Source organism: Triturus cristatus, chromosome 7 (genome assembly GCF_964204655.1).
Source record: "Triturus cristatus chromosome 7, aTriCri1.1, whole genome shotgun sequence".
Lineage (NCBI taxonomy): Eukaryota > Metazoa > Chordata > Amphibia > Caudata > Salamandridae > Triturus > Triturus cristatus.
Window position 1 is genome coordinate 656,785,022 of NC_140590.1, and position 18,240 is coordinate 656,803,261.

At 47.4% G+C, this 18,240-nt stretch overlaps 1 protein-coding gene across 9 annotated transcripts in view; it reads left to right on the plus strand.

The window, feature by feature from the left end:
• Positions 1-18,240, plus strand: part of ARSG (arylsulfatase G) — a 1,970,563-nt gene that overhangs the window by 929,645 nt on the left and 1,022,678 nt on the right. For all 9 annotated transcript variants that reach the window (XM_085617295.1, XM_085617292.1, XM_085617290.1 and 6 more), the window contains one exon: positions 3,738-3,788. The gene's annotated coding sequence lies outside the window, so the exon portion shown is untranslated. The remainder of the gene's footprint in view (positions 1-3,737; positions 3,789-18,240) is intronic.

Here is an 18,240-nt window from a genome sequence, read left to right on the forward strand (position 1 = left end):
CAAACTTAATAGAACAGGTATGTAAATTTAACTTGAACCCTGTCCTGTCGAAATTGTGGAAGCAAGTAAAACATTCAACTATTGCCCTAGTATTTTTCATGTGTAGAGCTCCTGTTTTTAGGGCTTGCCTAAGCAGCGCTTGCTCTGTCTCTTCGAGACGTGCTGTGTTCAGAAAATTATTTGCATATGGCCATGTCTGAACTGGGGTGGTGGAGTGAGCTAAAGAATGATGGTGGATTAAACCCAGCTCAGTTGACTGGGGGGGAATGTTTGATTTGCTCAAATGCTCCGTCCATCATCCCCTTTGGTATCGCTGTGTTCAGAAAATGGGCTTGAAGCCGCTCCCATTTTTTCTATTGGGTCTTGTTACTGTCCTTGGTAAATATCAGCTTTTTATTGGTGGAATAGCTTACTAGTACTGCCTTTTCAAATTTTGTAACCTCCTATATGGACAGCCCCTGTTACATGGGCTCTTAGGCTGCATATTATTTTTACCTTTGTAGGCACTATTTTCATAGCTGACCTCGAGCAGCGCTAGTGCTCAGCCCTCCGCAAACAGCGCTTGCACACAGCTTATGGCTGCCTTTCCTTTCTGTTTACATTGCCTGGGCTCTGTACTTGGAATGTTGTTTCATCTCACCCCTCCCACGTCCTCAAACAGCATGGCCGCATTTCATTATTTATTTAGTAACCGCACCGCAATCATTTTGGACTCATGTGCTTCGAATTTTTTGGTTGCCTTTGGTTGGCTTTCCTACAAAGCAAACCCCTCCCTCCTCCCCATACAGCGTGGCTGCGCCCTTTATTAATGGCAACCCAGACACTTTTTTAGGTCGAGCATTCGGGACCTCTTGTATATACTTTAGTATATACTTAAGTGTGTATGTACTTTGTTAGCTCTGGAGATCAGTCCTAGGACTTGTCTGCTTCCGCTTAGGGGCTTTTTTTCTGTTCAACGCCTCTATTTAACTGTCTTGATAGACAACGACCAGTAGGGGTCAGTAACATACCAGAATTGCTTTCTGCTTGTTCAACTGCCTCTATTTAACTGTCTTGATAGAAAACGACCAGTAGAGGGCAGTAAAATACCAGAATTGCTTTCTGTTGAAGGACTTACATTTTAAATTTTTCTAGCAACTGCCTCTATTTAACTGAAAACGACTAGCAGAGGTCATAATATACCAGAATAACTAGCATTCTCTAGATTCCACTCCATAGAAATTGTCTTCCACGAACACCCGTAGACAATAATATTCTTTTCAAATCTTATCATTTCAGTGATATGACCACCGAAGGCCCTGAATTTATATTATATTAAAAACAGAGCTTTGGACTACCATTTCCCGCTGAAAGGCAATATGAAAGGCAATATTTCTCTCCATGTGTTCCATACCTGGCGTGTCATGCAGTTTGGTACATACTTTCCCTCCATGTTAAAGAACAGTGGATTGTTTCAGCACCCAGGCTAATGTACTGCAAAGCTAAATACATATAAGGTCCCACAGGCGAGACCAATTGCATTGCCAATGCTTGTTTTATTGTGTGCCTCGGCTCCTGTATCAGCACTGCATCCGCTTCATGGAGGCCGCACTTCATGTTTGGTGTCTCATTGCAATTTAAAACAAAGCTGCATGAGCGCTGGCCACACATGGGTCACCTGCTTATAAGTTATGTGTCTTTGAACATGAGTTAATAAGCATTTGTGTAACCAAATCCAACGTACCAGCCTGCCACATTTGCTACAGCCGTCACTGAGCGTTTTGGTCGCCGAAAGAGAATGTGCAAGCTCAGAGCGCGGTACTGGGGAGACTGTTGGAGAACAGTGGGCAGATGATGTGCAGCGGTGGGTTCGGGGACTGGAATCACAGGGGGTGGGGTGGAATTTACATGTATCTTCATTTGTTTTGACTGAACAAAGGAAATATATTTGACCTGTAAACAGCACAGTGTTAACAACCCGTCTGTGCTGATCCTGGATTGTAGCGCTATATAAGGCTTTATTGCTGCTCATGGGAAGTTTCGCTGAATAGCTGGTATTTAAAAAGAAGATTTCACTAAGTGATGGCTTTGGTTGGCCATTATGGTCGGGTACTTGCCTACGACCCCTTTTAAAGTAGAAACCCCCAACTCCGCCCTTGGATGGATGGGTACACCCCCTCCCCCCAGGGCAAGCATTTCAAACCACAGTGTTTTGGAATAGGGGGAGTGACCCCCTGGCTGTATTTATTATAGCCTTATAGCCCGCCGTAGCGGGCTATACCACTGTTAAAGGCCCGCTGCAGCATTAAAGGCCCGAGCCGAAGGCGAGGGACTTTAACAAAGCAGAGGGTTTATTAAAGCCGGTATAGCCCTGCTACGAAGGGCTATAAGGCTATTAGAACATTCTGCCACTAGAGGGCAGAATGTTCTAACAAAACAAAGCCTTCAGAGAGCGCGAGGGGTTTCACTGCCCCCTTTTTAAGAGGGGGCAGTGGGACCACCAGGCGGGAGGCTGGTCTAAACCAGTCACCCCCAAAAGTCCGGTGTTTCGTGTGAACGGGAAGCACTAAAAGTGCTTCCGGTTCACTGACGGGGTCTGGCGCGACCGCCATATTGGCGGCGCGCGCTAGATAGCGCTTGCCTTGTCTATGAACGCTTCCTCCTCACAGAGCGAACAATAGCTTCTCCTCCTGTCTGGTTTATCGATAGGAGGAATTTACGTGTATCCTCATTAGTTTTGACTGACCAAGGGAATATATTCGACCTGAAAACACCACAGTGTTAGAAACCTGTCTGTGCTGAGGTACACCACAAGTCCACCTTCGCAGCAGCAATTTCTCTGGCTCGCAGGTCACAGCAAATGCATCACAGTGCTGCTTCCCAGACTGCACTGAAGCTGCACACAGCAGTGCACCCACAGAGGTACACTGAGCTCAGACACACCACCAATTCTTCCCTTCAGCCTGTACTCAAAAATACTGGTCCTGGACTGTAGCACTATGTAAGGCATCATTGCTCCTCACGGGCACACTGCACAATACCCGCCGAAAGCAGTTTTAAGCGGCGCTGTACCTGCCCTTCGGTGCATTTAACAATACATTAACTCTGTAGCAACTGTCCCATGACGACTCCTAGTGATGCAGTAATTGGCCAGTATCAGCTTCCAACTCTGTAGTATCTGCATAACTGGTGTTTAAAAACAATGACAGCCAGCACAGTGTAAAGAAACTACGTCTTAGTGTCTTCAAGAGCTATGATTCTATACGCAGTGCAACCAAGCTGCAAAACAGGTTTTAAAAGAAAAGTCACCAAGCACAGTGTGTAAACACAGTGCAACTGAGGTTCTTTAAAAGCAGCTACCTGATGCAATCTGTATATCAGTCACTGTTAAACAGACACCAAGCGCACTGCTATAAAATAACCCATTTCAGGAACTTTAAAACAGACACCAACTACACAGTGTATTGTTAACACAATAAATGTCAGGGTCTTTACGAACTAGCATACGAACTACGTCATAGAGAGACGGTTTATCAGCGACCAGTGTAACCAAACTTTATCTCAGAGTCTTTGTGAACTGGGATACCGAACACAGAGAAAAGACGATGGACCTCTGAACTGGTCTAGAATGGTTAACACAAAACGAGTCTAATTTATGCATAACTTATTGTCCTTGTATTTCACTCTCTCCATAAGAATGTACAAAAAGAAAGGAATAGAAGTTCAAAATTAACAAAACGTCTTCTTTTCTTTTGTAGGGCCTTTGGAGATCCTGTCTGCCCGTACCCTTGACAGAAAGAAGAAATCAGGTAAGTCACTATTTCATTTATTTTTAGTGATGAGTGGGTTAGAATAGTGATCTCTCTTTTTCTTTCCTTGGTTTATTGAGGTTAATAGAAGGGTGGTATATAGGAAAGTAAAGGACCCGGGATCACAGTGAATAAAGGAAGTAAAACAAAAACAAAAACAAAAAAATCACTTGAGCCAAAGTAGGATTCTTGGCTTTACTCCGAGTAGTGTTGCTTCAAAATGAGCAATGACCCCTTCCAATAGAGTTTCCCTTCAAATCACTTTCCTTCCCTTCTCCCCATCCCGTAAACTTTCCACTGGTAGTTTAGCAGAGGCCGCCCCCGAAGGGGGCCTCGAGGGCCGGCGCCATAACGGCTGCCAGAGCCTAGAGGGAACTGATCCGGTTAGCGCTGGTTTGCGCCACTGGGAAAGGACGCGCGGCGAAAAGCGCCCGAGGCCATCTCCTCCCCCTTCCCAAGAACAAAGGGAAAGAAGAAAGGGAGAGGGGGATATAAGGCGACACTCCCCCATGGGCAGCTCACCTTTACATCAGGGCGCTGGGGGGAGCGGCGCCAACGGAATTCGAGTCGCTGCTAAATGGTGTAACGAAGCAGCTTTTCCCCATCTACCGTCTTGCCGCTGTCGCTACCTAAGAACAGCGAGGAGTGACCATCAGAGGACGGCAACCCCTCTGCCGGGGCATGGAAGGTCGTGGCGGAATGGACGGAGGCCCGAGGTCGAGAGAGGCAGGCATAATCCCCAGCTCTCCAGGCAGCGGTTGGAGATGAAGAGGCTCTCGGCAGCCGGTGCCGACCGCAGTGGCAAGGTACGGGCTCATGGAGCGAGGAGTGGCAGCGCTGCATGCTGGCCACCTTCTGCTAGAACTGTGTTAAATTTCAAACAACAGCGGAGCGTACCGCGGTCCAGCGGGCCCGGCCCTTAGAATAATAGTCTTGCCCCGTCTTTATTAGCACAGAACATAATGATGGCACACCCCTATGAACAGGGTGGTCTTGAACACGCAACAGCCGGGTTCGGCTTTATCACAAAACTCGTTTTAAGAGTTAGGGGCAAGGTAGTTAAAGGAACCAATGTTAGCACCACTTACCAGATGCAGGAAGTAGATAGAATAAAGCCGCTACTGCAGTTTTCTCGAGCGGGCGTGCAGTAGGTGACATTCACCAGCGCCTCTTGGAGGGGTTGTGCGGGAATTCCTGCGATGGGCTACGCGGACAGGCCTGAGGGAAGGCACCGCGCGCACGGTGGTCATCCTTCGGCTATACCTGTAAATCAACAGCAAAGTGCACCGCGGCCCAGCTGCTCTTCAACCACGTTAGCGTTACAAGAGCTCCATTGGCTTCCCATAAAGGAAAGAGTCATGTTGAAATCCCTATGCATTGTTTTTAGAGCGGCACATGGCCTTGGCCCAATCTCTCTGCAGGAGAGACTGTCCTGGTATAAGCCTCAAAGAACTTTACGCTCTTCGAATGCCTCTCTGCTAACCACTGGCAGAGTTAAGAGGGCCAGGATGGGGGGCAGGGCATTTAGCACAGTGGACTCGCGTTGCTGGAATGACCTCCCTCTGAATATCAGACAGGCCAACTCCCTGATGGATTTTAGGCGGAGTCTGAAAACCTGGCTCTTTCCCAGGGAGGGGCCCATGATTTCCTAACCCTGCACTCTCGGTCGGCCTTTTTTTTCTCTTATCTCTCCTCTATCTCGTTTCTGTAAGTTGTGGACACTTGGTTGGCTAAAAGTTTCTTTCTTCCATCTTAGTCCTAGCGCCAGGATACCCGTAGGGTGACAGCTGCGCACTATAAGAACGAAATACAATACAATACAATAACTGTTTGGCTGACTGGCTTAGCACTACAATTATTTGCAAGGGCTCTAAGAAATCAACGATAGTGCCACATACTAGATACAGGAAGGAGGCAGACTACAAGCCTCCTCTGCTGCTTTATTAAGCAGGCGCGCATTCGGGGGTAGTCAACAGCGCCTTTAGGAGAGGATGTGCTGGAATCCCTGCGATGGGCAATGCCGCCAGACCTGTGGGAAGGCACCTCTGGCATGCCGGCACTTTCTGCTTGACTGGTTTTATATTTCAAAATAACAGCAGAGTGTACCACGGTCTGGCGGGCCGGGCCATTAGAATAATTGTTGTCTATGACTTTATTGGCACTCATACCATGTGCAAGATATTTTAAGAAACCAATAGTGGCGCCACACGCTAGATTTTTTTGTTTGAATTTTTTTATTAGTGTTTTGCATACAACATTCAGTAATGTACATCAGATATATCATTGACGAACCACTTTTTACATCATTGTGAAGTATCATTTCTGTTTACAAAGGGTGATTGTATTAGGTGCCTAGTCCCTGGAAACTCTTGACACTGCTACAAGTGGTGACACACGCTAGATACAGGAAGTAGGTACTCATTGGACAGTCACCAGCACCTTTGGGATGGGAGGTGCTGGAACCCGTGCGCTTGGTAAGGCACTGTGGGAAGGCACCACTAGCGCCGGCATTGATGGTACCATAGGCGCAATAACTGAAACACGATCCCGTTGGCAGGGAACGTATCATTGCGGGGTGAACAATAAGCAGACCGGCGTGTGGATAGACATTTTATAACCGCGGGAAAGTGGCATATAGGGCACAAATGCCTGATACGCTAAGTAAAAACATACAAGAAAAACATGACCAGGTAGCTAATGTTTATACTCACGGTTAATTTGCTGGCCGGAACACATCGAATCCTTCCCACTAAGGCCCACTTTCCTCAGCGCTATTTGCGGGTCTAAAAACAGGGCTGAAAACCTCATCGAGTGAGGGAGGCAGGGTTTTTCGGCATAGCTGGTTTGGCGGGTCTCTCTAATGCAGGAAGAGCAGTCTGCAGTCCTCAAGGGAATAAGTAGCTTGTTTAGTGGGTGAGGTTGTGGCGTAAGGCTAGAGCAGCTGACCTTTTAATCTGAAATAACATGTTCAAGCCCGACGTTCGTTTATTCAAAAGGAATATATCCTGCATGTGAAGCGCTCTGCGTTTGCGCTATACAAGCCCGAAACACGAGCTCCCTTGGAGTTGCATCCTCTGTGAAGTATATCTGAGGCAGTGATAGTCTGTATTATTCAGACAAAATGGATGGAAAGTGTCAGTAAATGTAAATGTAAATGTGCAGGAATTTATATAGCGCAAATCACCAAGCGGTCTCTAAGCGCTTGCTTAGGGAACCCGTCCTGGTATTCCCCTGTGAGATAACCCGGCAGGGCATCCGCAAGGTGAAAGCCAGGCATCCCGCCGCGAGGGGCCCATGTGGAGATTAAGCAAGCTATTGCCCAGAGTCGCAGAGTGTGAACCCATGAATCGAGTATGCACTGGAGCGAGAATTATCGAGTCCATGGACATTTATGGACTCAAGACCCAGCCGAGCCGGGAATTGAACCCTGGTCCCAGGCTGACCTCTGCTTCCAGGTCTGCCTCCTCTAACCAGTGAGCCACACTTCTCCACAATAGGGGCCTGCTATCCTTCCTCAAATGACACAAGTTTCTATTTATTTATTTTATGTATTTTATTTAAAGCATTTTTGATAAAGCGCGGACTTTGCTCGAAGGTGTCAGAGCGCTGTACAATACCGTTCTACCCGTGGGTATGCAAATGAGCAAAAGACTAACCCTTTATGGTCAGCCGATGATTTATGGCTGATTTATGGTGCCCATGCAGAATGATTTATGACAACAAAATGATGACAAATGTGTGACAGAATGATATATGACATCTCAATGATTTATGACCATGAGTTATGGCTGCTGATTTATGATGATCAGGCAGAGTGATTTATGGCAACAAATAATAGTCATGCAGAATGATTTATGACAACAAAACAATGACAGATTTTTGACAGAATGATTTATGATACCTGATGGTTTATGACTCCTGATTTATGATGTCCAAATGACACTGAGCGATACCCAATTATGTGATAATGCATGATAATGATTTATGACCCCGGCTCTGAGAAGGTGTCCGGATGAGTTGTACAACTATGACTTATGTAATGAGTAATAAAACTGCGGCCAACAACCACCACAAAAACAATGACTGTTGGCTGTGTGTAGCAATACAGATACATAAATAGTGCGGCTGTTATTCCCTCCTGCTAATAGGCTCTGCTTAGGAGCCTTTCATGCACCTGGTTGAGCCACGTCCCTCCTGGGACGTGGCTAGGAGCAGGATCTGATCCGGCAGACAGGTTACATCCTCTCTCCCTCAGGCGTCCCCACATTTCTTCTTGACTCCGGTTATTCTTGCTTTGCCTCCTCCAGCTCCTCGGGATCTGCTTTCAAGATGCGGGCTGGATACTTCCTCTTCTTGGGGTCCAATTTCAAGATGCAGGCTGAGCACTCTCTCCTGGATGGACTGCTTGGCCATCCGCAACCCGCTTCTCTGCCCTCCTCTTCGTCCGCGGTTGCCTCGTCTCCTCCTTTTGACGTGCTGGCATTCCGTGGAGGTTCCTCTTTCTTCCTGGCTGTCTGACTTCTGGTTTCGTCGGAGCGGGTCTGCAAGAGAAGAAGGGTGCAGTCGGCTCTGGGATTCTCATCACCAGGTTCGTGACAACCTTGTTGACTTCAAAAATCAGAACGTCATGGCAGGAATTTTAAAAACCAAGCATTTGCAACGCAATAGGTCTCGCATTTATGAGAGTTTGAGCTATTGGCATTGTAAATGACAATGCCTTTTATTTATGTGTTTTTTTTAAAACCGATAAATAAAAGGTATTGTCATTTACAATGCCAATAGCTTAAACTCTCGCAAATGTGAGACCTATTGCATTGCAAATGTCTTTTTTTGTGAAAGCGCCTCATGCCACGCTTTCTTTGGACGTCTAAAAAAAAGGGGTGTGGCCGCTAATAAAGTAAAAGCGCGATATGGGGCACTTTTACGAAAAAAGCATTCCTTTGTCAAGTTGACAAACAAATGCTCATCTAAAGAAAGGGGCGAGGCCCCCATTAACATGAAAGTGCGGCATGGGGCTCTTGTGAAGAAATAGAAAAATTAAATCATGCGGCTGCGTTCGGTGCCGCAAATAAACCAATTTTGCAGCCGCCACTGTATCAACGTGGCATGCCGTGCTCTGGAAAAAAAAAATGTATACATGTAACAGGGAGTGTCCTCATGAGAGGGTACAAAATGAGACAAGCCTATTGACCAATGAAAAGCCACAGTTTACAATGGACAATGATACAAGCCAATGAAAAATATGGGCGGAGCTTCAAGTCCATGCCTGAATACAGCATGCCTTGCAGAGCAGCACATGCTCTGCCCAGGTTCAACATAAAAACAGACACTTGGAGCACAGTGTAAAAAAACTGCAACTTGCTGACTTAAAAAAACACATGCCAGTGCACAGAGTAAAGCAATAGCATGCCAGGATTTTAAAAACAGACACCCTGTGCGAACTGCATCTCTGAGCTTTTAAAATCTTGAGAAACACAGCACATGGAGTGAACAAATGCAGGTCACTCTTACAAATTCTCTTCTAGTTCCACTTGGAAAATGCCCATAGTTCAGGAAGACTGGGGCTTCCTTGTGTGACGTGTATTCATGGGTGATTGAACCCCCTGTTCAATCCCCCTCAGCTCCCCTCCAGTGCTCCACTTCAGCATATAGAACCTCAAATGTTCACAAAATGCAGCAAAAAGGGTGTTTCTTTTATTACTTAAAAAAAAATTGGGGGGTTGTATCAAGTAAAGTATTTTTTTTTACCTGAAAAGGACATACATGCATTTTACTTCTAGCGCATGTTTTTTGTGGCAAGGGGGTTTGTTTATGCTTTTATTCTATTTTTTTGTTTTTTTACCATGTAGTCTGCAACACCTACGAATGAGTGACACTTTCACATTTTTGGGGGACATCACCTGTAAATACCTCTATAAGCGTAGCGCGGATGTATGACGATACAACGCAATCAATAGATCACGGTACATTACATCGTGGTTTTTACAACGCAAGTTGTTATAACGACTTGCGCTGGAGGGCACTGGACTTAGGAATAGTATGATTTACTATTCCAACTCCTGCCTACATAACAGTAGAGAAGGTGTTGGAATAGTAACTCACACTATTCCTTAGTCTACAGCACCATCCAGCGCAAGTCGTAACAACTTGCGTTGTAATGACAGCGAAGTAAATGTATTGCGGTGTTTTGACCGCGTTGTAAAGGTTCCGCGTAGCACCTACTTTACCATTTAAAAAAAATGTATTCGATCTTTTTATTGAAAGTTGTTCAGTCATACAGCATTCAGGCGAGGTAGAACAGCAATTAGTACATATCAGTAATGTACAGTCTATCACATTTAGCATGAGTCGGATCACAGATAGATGATCACATATCGTCATTGTCCTCCTTGCCATCAGTCCTACCACTTTTAGCCCTGACTAACCAACTAGTGGGGGAGACACAGATATTTCATCTATATGCATTCCATCTACCCCAAAGTCAGTCCCATTTCCCCAGACATCCTCTATTACTATAGATGTCTTTTTCTGCTATCATACATCTGTCCTTGCTTCTCTCCTGCCCTCCCAGGGTCGGTGTCTCTCTAGCACCCCATTTCTGGGCTATGTTTCGTTTTGCTATGATGATACCCAGGGTAATCCATGATTGCTCTATGCGGGTCAGATCGATGGCCTCCCGTATATTGAGTAGACCTAGTTGGGGTGTTGGATGAAACTCCCTCCCACATACGCTCTGCAGCTGGGAAAGTACAGACTCCCAGTATAGCCTAACAGGGCACTCCCAGAGAGTGTGGTAGAATGTTCCTTCTTGTGCTCAGAGCCTTAGACACTTGGAGTTTGCCCCATTTTGGTCAGAGTGGCACACAAGAGATGAGATCTATGTAGAATCTTGAGTTGGATTATTCTAAGTTTCAGTGCAGTGGCTACCTCACTCGGGGAGGCCAGAGCCTTCTGCCAGTCTTCGTCTTTTAGGTTTCCCAGATCTCTCTGCCAAAGTTCACAAGGTGCAAGAAAGGGTCCGGCATATTGCTAACTATTTTTGGTATGTCATGGAGATTGCCTGGCGGTCCATAGGTTATGATAATAGCCTATCTTCCAATAGAGAGGCTTTCGGCAAGACCTCATCTTACAGGATGGTGGTCTTCAGGACAAGACGTATTTGTAGATACCTGAATTTTCCCAAGTCTACCATTTTGTACTCCATCTGCAGATCTGAAAACGGGATCACACACGCCCCCTCGCACAGAGATCCCTAACTGCTGATATGCCTATGGCGTCCCATTTACCAAAACCTTGGCAGTCGCTTAGTCTTAGTCACTTAGCCTGGCCAACTGTTAGGCTTCCCACAGGGGCATCACTTGTGTCACTTTTTTGTGCCAATCCAGTCTCTTAGTTACCTGATGCCATAGTGCAATTGTTTGGGCCATCGGGTCCGTAAGGCATTGGTGTTGGGGGCTTGTATACAGGGCTCTTTTATAGCCTGCGGTGCCCTGAATAACCTGTCCATCTGGTATGCTGGCTCGTCTTGCGGTGGATAGACCCATTGGTTAATGACCACCTTTTGTGACGCCCAGTAGTATACCCGAATGTTGGGCAGTGCCATCCCGCCGTCAAACAATCTTCTTATGAGTTTATGTACAGCTATTCGGGGAGGCTCCCCATCCCAAAGAAAAGTCCTCACTTCGCTCTCAACAGCAACAACATAGGTTTCAGGGACACTAAATGGGGTGTTTTGTAATGCGTATAAGAAGCGTGGCAAAGCCATCATTTAAAAAAGCGCTGTTCGCCCAAGTAAGGATAATGGTAGTGATCTCCAATGTCAGACGTCAATTTGTAAGTGGATCAACGGGCCTAGGAGGTATATTCGTGTAGAAGAGGTCTAGGTCTGGTGTGGAAAAGATCCCCAAATAACGAAAACCCTCCCTTACTACGGCTGGTTCACAGTTTGACGGCAGAGTCGGTTGCCGGCCATGCAGTACAAAGATTGTAGACTTAGACCAGTTTATGGTATAGCCTGGGTATTTACCAAAATTGGTCAATATCTGCAGGACTCTTTTTAATGGAGGATTGCGGGACACTATATATAATAGTATATCGTCTGCGTATAGTAAGATTCTGTCTTCCCAGTCTTCCGTCCAATTTAACTCTGTAATCAAAAGCTCTCCTCTCACCCAGGTTGGCAAGGGCTCCAGCACCAGGGCAAAGATTAGTGGCGATACGGGAAAGCTCTTCCGTGTTCCTCTTTCCAGTCGGAAATATTCATGAGGTATGGAAATTTTACTATCACTTGGGCCAACGGTTCTCCACAAAGCAGTCTGATCCATGTCAGAAATTTTGTGCCGAATCCCATGTGTTCAAGGACAGCAAATATGTACGGCCACTCAATGGTGTCAAAGACCTTTCGTGCATCAAGGGATAATATAGCTGTGTCTTATTTAATTGTGACCGTTCTCCCCATCACTCCGTGGAGATGACGCAGGTTAAGGGCTGTGCTGCACCCTGGCATGCAGCCTGATTGATCTGGGTGTACTAATATGGTGATGATGGGAATCAAGCGTGTTGCTAACAATTTAGTACGTATCTTGGTCTTGGCGCTAAGCAATTAAATGGGCTGGTAGGTGCTGCAACTCTCTTCCGGTGTACCCTGTTTATGAATTACTGCTATGGAGGCCAACCTTTGGCCCTGCGGTAAAATCCCCCTTTGCCTACTCTCTAAATATATCTCGTAAATAAGGTGCGATTTTAGTAGCAGTTAGTTTGGAAAATTCTATTGGGAGACTTTTGGGTCCCATCGTTTTACCTGATTCTACACTGAGTATGATGGAAGTTAGTTCCTCCTCTGTGGGATCCTCTTCTAATGATTCCTGGTCGTCAGGGGAGAGGGTCAGCAGTAGGAGGTCCGCCAGGAATTCTCTAGAACCGTCGGCAGTGGTCGTCGTAGCAGGGGAGTATAAGTGTGTGAAATGGGTTGCAAAGGCCTCTGCTAACATTTCGTGGTCCTTCAGTGTCCCACCAGTGTCTGTGGTAAGTATAGGTACCCAACGGTGAGCCTGTTCATGCCTTTAAAGCCAGGCTAAGAGCTTACCTACCTTGTCTCCCAGTTCATATACGCTGTGCTGTGTTGCCATGCGTTTAGCCCAACCTGCCTATGTTATCATGTGTTTTTATTTGATTTGTTTAACGTTTAGGGTGTACTTGGCTGCTTCGTCATCAGTTTCAGCTACCTGAAACTCCCCGTCTAGTATCTCCCTTTCTATTGCCTCTACCTTCGCTCTTTTATCTCTCTTGTGACCCACTGTGTGAGTGCCTGACCCATAATTACTGTTTTAAATGCTTCCCAAAGCCTTTATGATGATTCGACTGACCTTGCATTTTCATTAAAGTAGTTGTCTGTAGATTGTATGAACTTGTTTCTAATGTGAGGGATCTTCAAATACCATGGGTTGAGAGAGAGTGATTTACATCGTGGGCGTGTCTAAAACATAGCAGGCCCAGATCGGGGAATGATCTGAGATTCCCCGTGTTAGATATGCGGGCTTTCCTAAAGTTGCACACACTGTCAGCTAATTTGAATAAGTAGTCTATTCGAGACAGGCTATCGTGAGCTCCAGAGTGGAATGTATAATGTAGCACTTGGGGGTTAAGGTCACGTCTTAACATTTATGTTACATCTATGAGTCCCAGAGCCATACATCTAGGAGTCCCAGAGTTGACAGGAGGTCAGCTAATACAGAGCGGTCCCGTAGGAACATTGGGCGGATATCAATCCACCTGTTCGTTTAGTGTCATATTAAGATCTCCTCCTATCCGGAGATCGCACTGTGGTGGATCCAGAATAAGCTTGCTTAGGTCAAGCAGGGCTGTCTTTGGAAGTGCCGGGGTGACGTAGGCTGATAGTAGGTTTACAGATTTCCCCTCCCATGTTCCTGTCACTGCTGTGAATCTGCCCTGTGTATCAACCCATGTCATCTTCACTATAAATGGGAAGCATTTACGAATACATATACCTGTCCCTCTGGATCCTGAGGAAAATCCTGCATGTGTTAATAATTTGTACCCCCATCTGTCCAAGGCCGTGCAGGTGTTGCCCACCAGATGGGTTTCCTGCAGTTGTGCGACATCTGGTGCTTGGTGTTTTATAAATTGCAGCACTATCCCCTCTTGAGTTTATCTCCTAATCGATAAATGTTTCAGGAGAGGATTCGGAGTGCCGTCTCCATTTTGCTGTCAGTAATGGGAGGTTTGGTACCAGCTGTCTCTCTATTTCGGGCCTCTGCAGCCCCCGATCTTGCAATGTCTGATTTGTGCCCTATTCTTACCTTCACGTCTTGATCGTGTTCGCTGTCTAGGGATAAGAGTGTCTGGGTTATCTGGTGTGGTGTGTTTGTCGAACTATAGGTGTTCCTTCCCCTGCTGCTCTGTTGACTGAAACATAACTAGTGCTACAACTTACCCTTATCCCAGTATCTTGGTATAACTCATTCCCCCCTCCCTGCATGACGATTTATGAACTGCCCACCTCTCCAAAATTGCAGAGTGCCTGTAACCCTCCCCCTTGAAGTTCAGGGTACCATGGTTCCATCTAATCCATCCCTCCACCCCATGATTGCACAAAATTATAGCACGGTGCAGTTTTGTTACTATTGGACACTTCTTCGAGTTGCTGCCCCTGGCAACTGTTCCTCACTGTTAACTCAAATGGTGAGTCGAACATTTCAAGGACCTGTAAAAAGTGTCTTTTCGGAGCTGATCGATCCACCATCATTGTCTTTCAGGCTGGCCACCTGTCACCTACATCTCTGCCCAACATTCTCTTGTGGCTGCTTGTCTATATCGCCTCAATGGCCATTTTAAGCTTTGTCCCTCTCTTCATCTACAGAGTTCATCTCTCTAGAGCCGGCACTAGTATGTTTCTGTTGCCTCCAGGTGTGCTTCGCTTGTCGCCCAGCAGGCCCGGGTCTCCTACTCTCTGCCACCCATCCAGTCAATCCCATGCATCTTCAGGTCTGGTAAAAAACATGTTTTGCCTTAGGCTTCTACTCTGGCTTGAAACAGCATGGCATATTTAAGTTATTTTTCCCTGCTGGCCCGTTTGACTTTCAAGAAGCTGTGCCTTTCTTTTTGTACTTTCACTGTAAAGTCATGGAAAAACGTTATGGTGTTACTCTCATATGTGACAGGTGGCGCTCTACGGGCATCCCTGTCTGAGAAGTTGAAGACCCGGGCTAATATCAGTCTGGGGGGGCTCCAGGCTTCAGCCTACCCCGCGTACTTTGTGGGCTCTTTCGATGGAGAAGTAGTTCGAGAGGTCTAGTGGCTGCAGATGTTTCAGGACTAGATATTCCACAAAGAGATCTGCCACGGGTCCCTCTGTGTGTTCGGGCACTTCTATGATCTGTATGTTATTCTGCCTTCATAGTCGTCCAGCTGAGCTTCCAGGAGGTCGCTCTTGGTTTTCAGGTTGCTGATTTGTTGTTTTAGGAGAGCTGCATCAACTGAGAAGAAGTGTGTTGTACCTTCCACTTCTATAACCCTGGTATCCATTTTGCGCAGATCCGCACTGACCAGGGAAATCTCGGTAGTAACGGAGTCATGAAGTTATGTAGGGTTAGATCAGCGTGTTCCGCAAGCACTTATGCTTGTGGCTGGGATGGTTCTACTAGTTCCCCAGGATCTCTGAGCCCTTTTGCAAATTTGTCCAGTTTAGTCAGTTGCGAGGTGCGACTACATTTACCACCTGTCATGGGCCACTGTCGATGGAGACTGTCTGTGCGATATGAGGAACGCATGAAACTGTCTGGGTACACTCTGGGGCAGACACCCCTTCCGGCCTGTTGGTTTTCTCCTGGCACGGTTCTTTCCCAGCAGATAATCGTCCCTTCATCAATATGTGCCATGCATCAGCCCCTTAGGTCTCAACTCGCCTGGGCCCTGAGGACTGCAGTAGTCTTTTCGGCAAACTGTGCCGTGCTTCCGAGGTAGCATGTGTCCAAAAAATCCTCGGTCAGCACTGCTTGCTAGACGCGGCCCCACCAACTCCATTATTGGTCGGTGTTTCTCTGTCTCAGGCACTTTCTGTTGTTACCTGCACAACCGGGAGACACCGGCCATTTCGCCCGTTTCCCAATTGTCTAGGTCAGCACCGCCATCTCAGGGTGTAGCTGCTACATAGGCAAAAATTCAGTCATGTACAGGTGGGTTTTACCAAGGCTGCTCTTCACTCCCCAGTTGGCCGCTTCGCAGCAGCAGGCCCTTCTCTGCTCCACAGGCGACCTGGTTCTCGCCCGATGGGTACGCCCTGCAGCACGGTCCATCAGTAACACCGAGCAGGCCCCTTGTCTCCTTCACAGCCGCTCCGTTGATTGTCTCCTGCTGCGTGGGGGTGGAGGGGAAGTCTCATCTGGTGTCCCGCACCGTCCCGGCACACCCCTCGCCTCGGCTCTTGATCAATCGCAGCTCCAGGGCATCATGACTACGGTGCCTCAGCACCACCGGATCACTGTGCCGCTGCCACACAATAGGAAAGCTGCAGGGCAGGTCCTCCACTTTACAAGGCCGCACTTCGGATTACCTCTCTGTGCATCATCGCCACCGGTCGTGTAGCACCCCGTCTATTCTGCTAACAGTCACCGGCTTATTCTTGCAATGCGGACCCCAACTGCCTTGCCTCCTGTTGGACGTAGACGGGGGCCGCCCACGCACTGTCTCGCCACGGACCGGGAAGCCACCAACTCCTGGCTTCACTCCACAATCAGGCCCTGCTCTTGGTTTGCATTCATCCTCGCTGATTCGCTTCGTAGAACTCAGGCTCGAGGGCACATAAAACAGTGAGCAACTAAAAGTCAGTTTGCTGCACGGTGTCACAGATTGTGCTCAGGCATCAGGCCGGAGAGCTCCTGATTATTTATTGTGGGCGTCATTGAGAGGCTTAGAATTATCCACATCGTTGTTTCTCAAGGGGGAACATTTAGGTATTTTTCTCGCTGGATTGAAAATACTTCAGTGCGTACTGGAAAACAATTAAACAATTATGATAGTTGGCCTGCCGGTTAAAAAAAACTAAGGTCCTTCACATTGCATCCATCATCCAGGACGGTGAGACGATTTAGGCAGCTGTTGTGTTAATTCTTTGTCCTTCTCTGCCCGGGGCCCGCATTGAAGCAAGTAAGTGCACTCTGCATAGCGCCAGCAGGAGGCAACAGTCCCCACCCCACCACAATAGCATGCATGTTCTTACGCATAAATAAAACACACCACACAAATTTTTGTTTGGGTAAGAAACTGCAGCAGGTTTAGTACATACACCGTTATGTAATATGGTGGGTTATCTTACGAGCGATCCAAGGGCAGGCAACCAACTGGGCCGCCTGCCCGCCTGATGAGCCAAGCAGCACTGGGAAGAACCCCGTCAGTGCTGCCCCTTCGGTGATCTTCTTCCCGGATCACGGTCCCTTATTACTCACGCCCCTTTCAGGGCGGAGCGTAGCAAGGCAAGCCCCCGGTTGTTCAGGCCCACAACCACCCGAAGGACTAACGGGGCGCCGACACGGTTTTCCAGGAACCTCCCATGAGGCTCCTGGGCTCTGGCACCCCCTATGGTGCTGCGCAGAGGTACCCTTCCTTCGGTACCCATTTGCTTCCAGATCGCCCTGTAACTCCGCCTGCAACTAAAAAAGAACAACATTACAACATTCTATGCCTCCCCCGCTGCTTCCACGCCGGGTAAGCGGTAGGGTGGGAGACGGCGTGTCCAGGGTGCGAAAAGAGGAAGGTAAGAGGGTGGGGGAGGCCTTTATAACCCTACCCCCGTTCCTCGCGCCCCGGAGGTGACGCGCCATGCGCACTACAACCACTGGCTGCAGAGGGGGGGGGGACTCCTCCCCGAGGGGTCCCCTAGTAGAAGGGGGGTGGGCTGGTGCCTTGCTGGCACTAGAGGCCCGCCCTTCTAGGGTACCCTGCGGGCACCAGGGCAGCCGCATTTTACAGAGTGCTATTTATTTCCATAGCTGCTAAGGTTTCAAATTACAATGTGTGACATTTTCATATTTTCAGGGTTATTATGAGTGACATTTGAATGACTATGAGTGACACTTTCTTGTGAGCATAATCATGCAATGAATAAGGGGAAACATATGTATAAGAAATTACACCCAACGAGACATTAAGCACCAGACATAAAAGAAAGACCAGAGTCTAAGAAGGGGAGAGCAGAGTTAAAGGAATTATGAGAGTGCTGTCATCATTCTGATTTAGCAGAACCCCGAGCTCACTGCAGATCATCCATGGCGTGGAGAGGGAAGTAAAAAGTGTGGGTGTGGTGGGAAAGCTTGGATTCTTGTAAGTTACAAGTTGCAATCCCTGATAGCATGGGGTGGGGGGAATCAGAACATTCTGCTGGCTGGCAAACTACGGAGGTTTTGTGGCCGTTTCCAGTGACAGGATAGATCTGTGT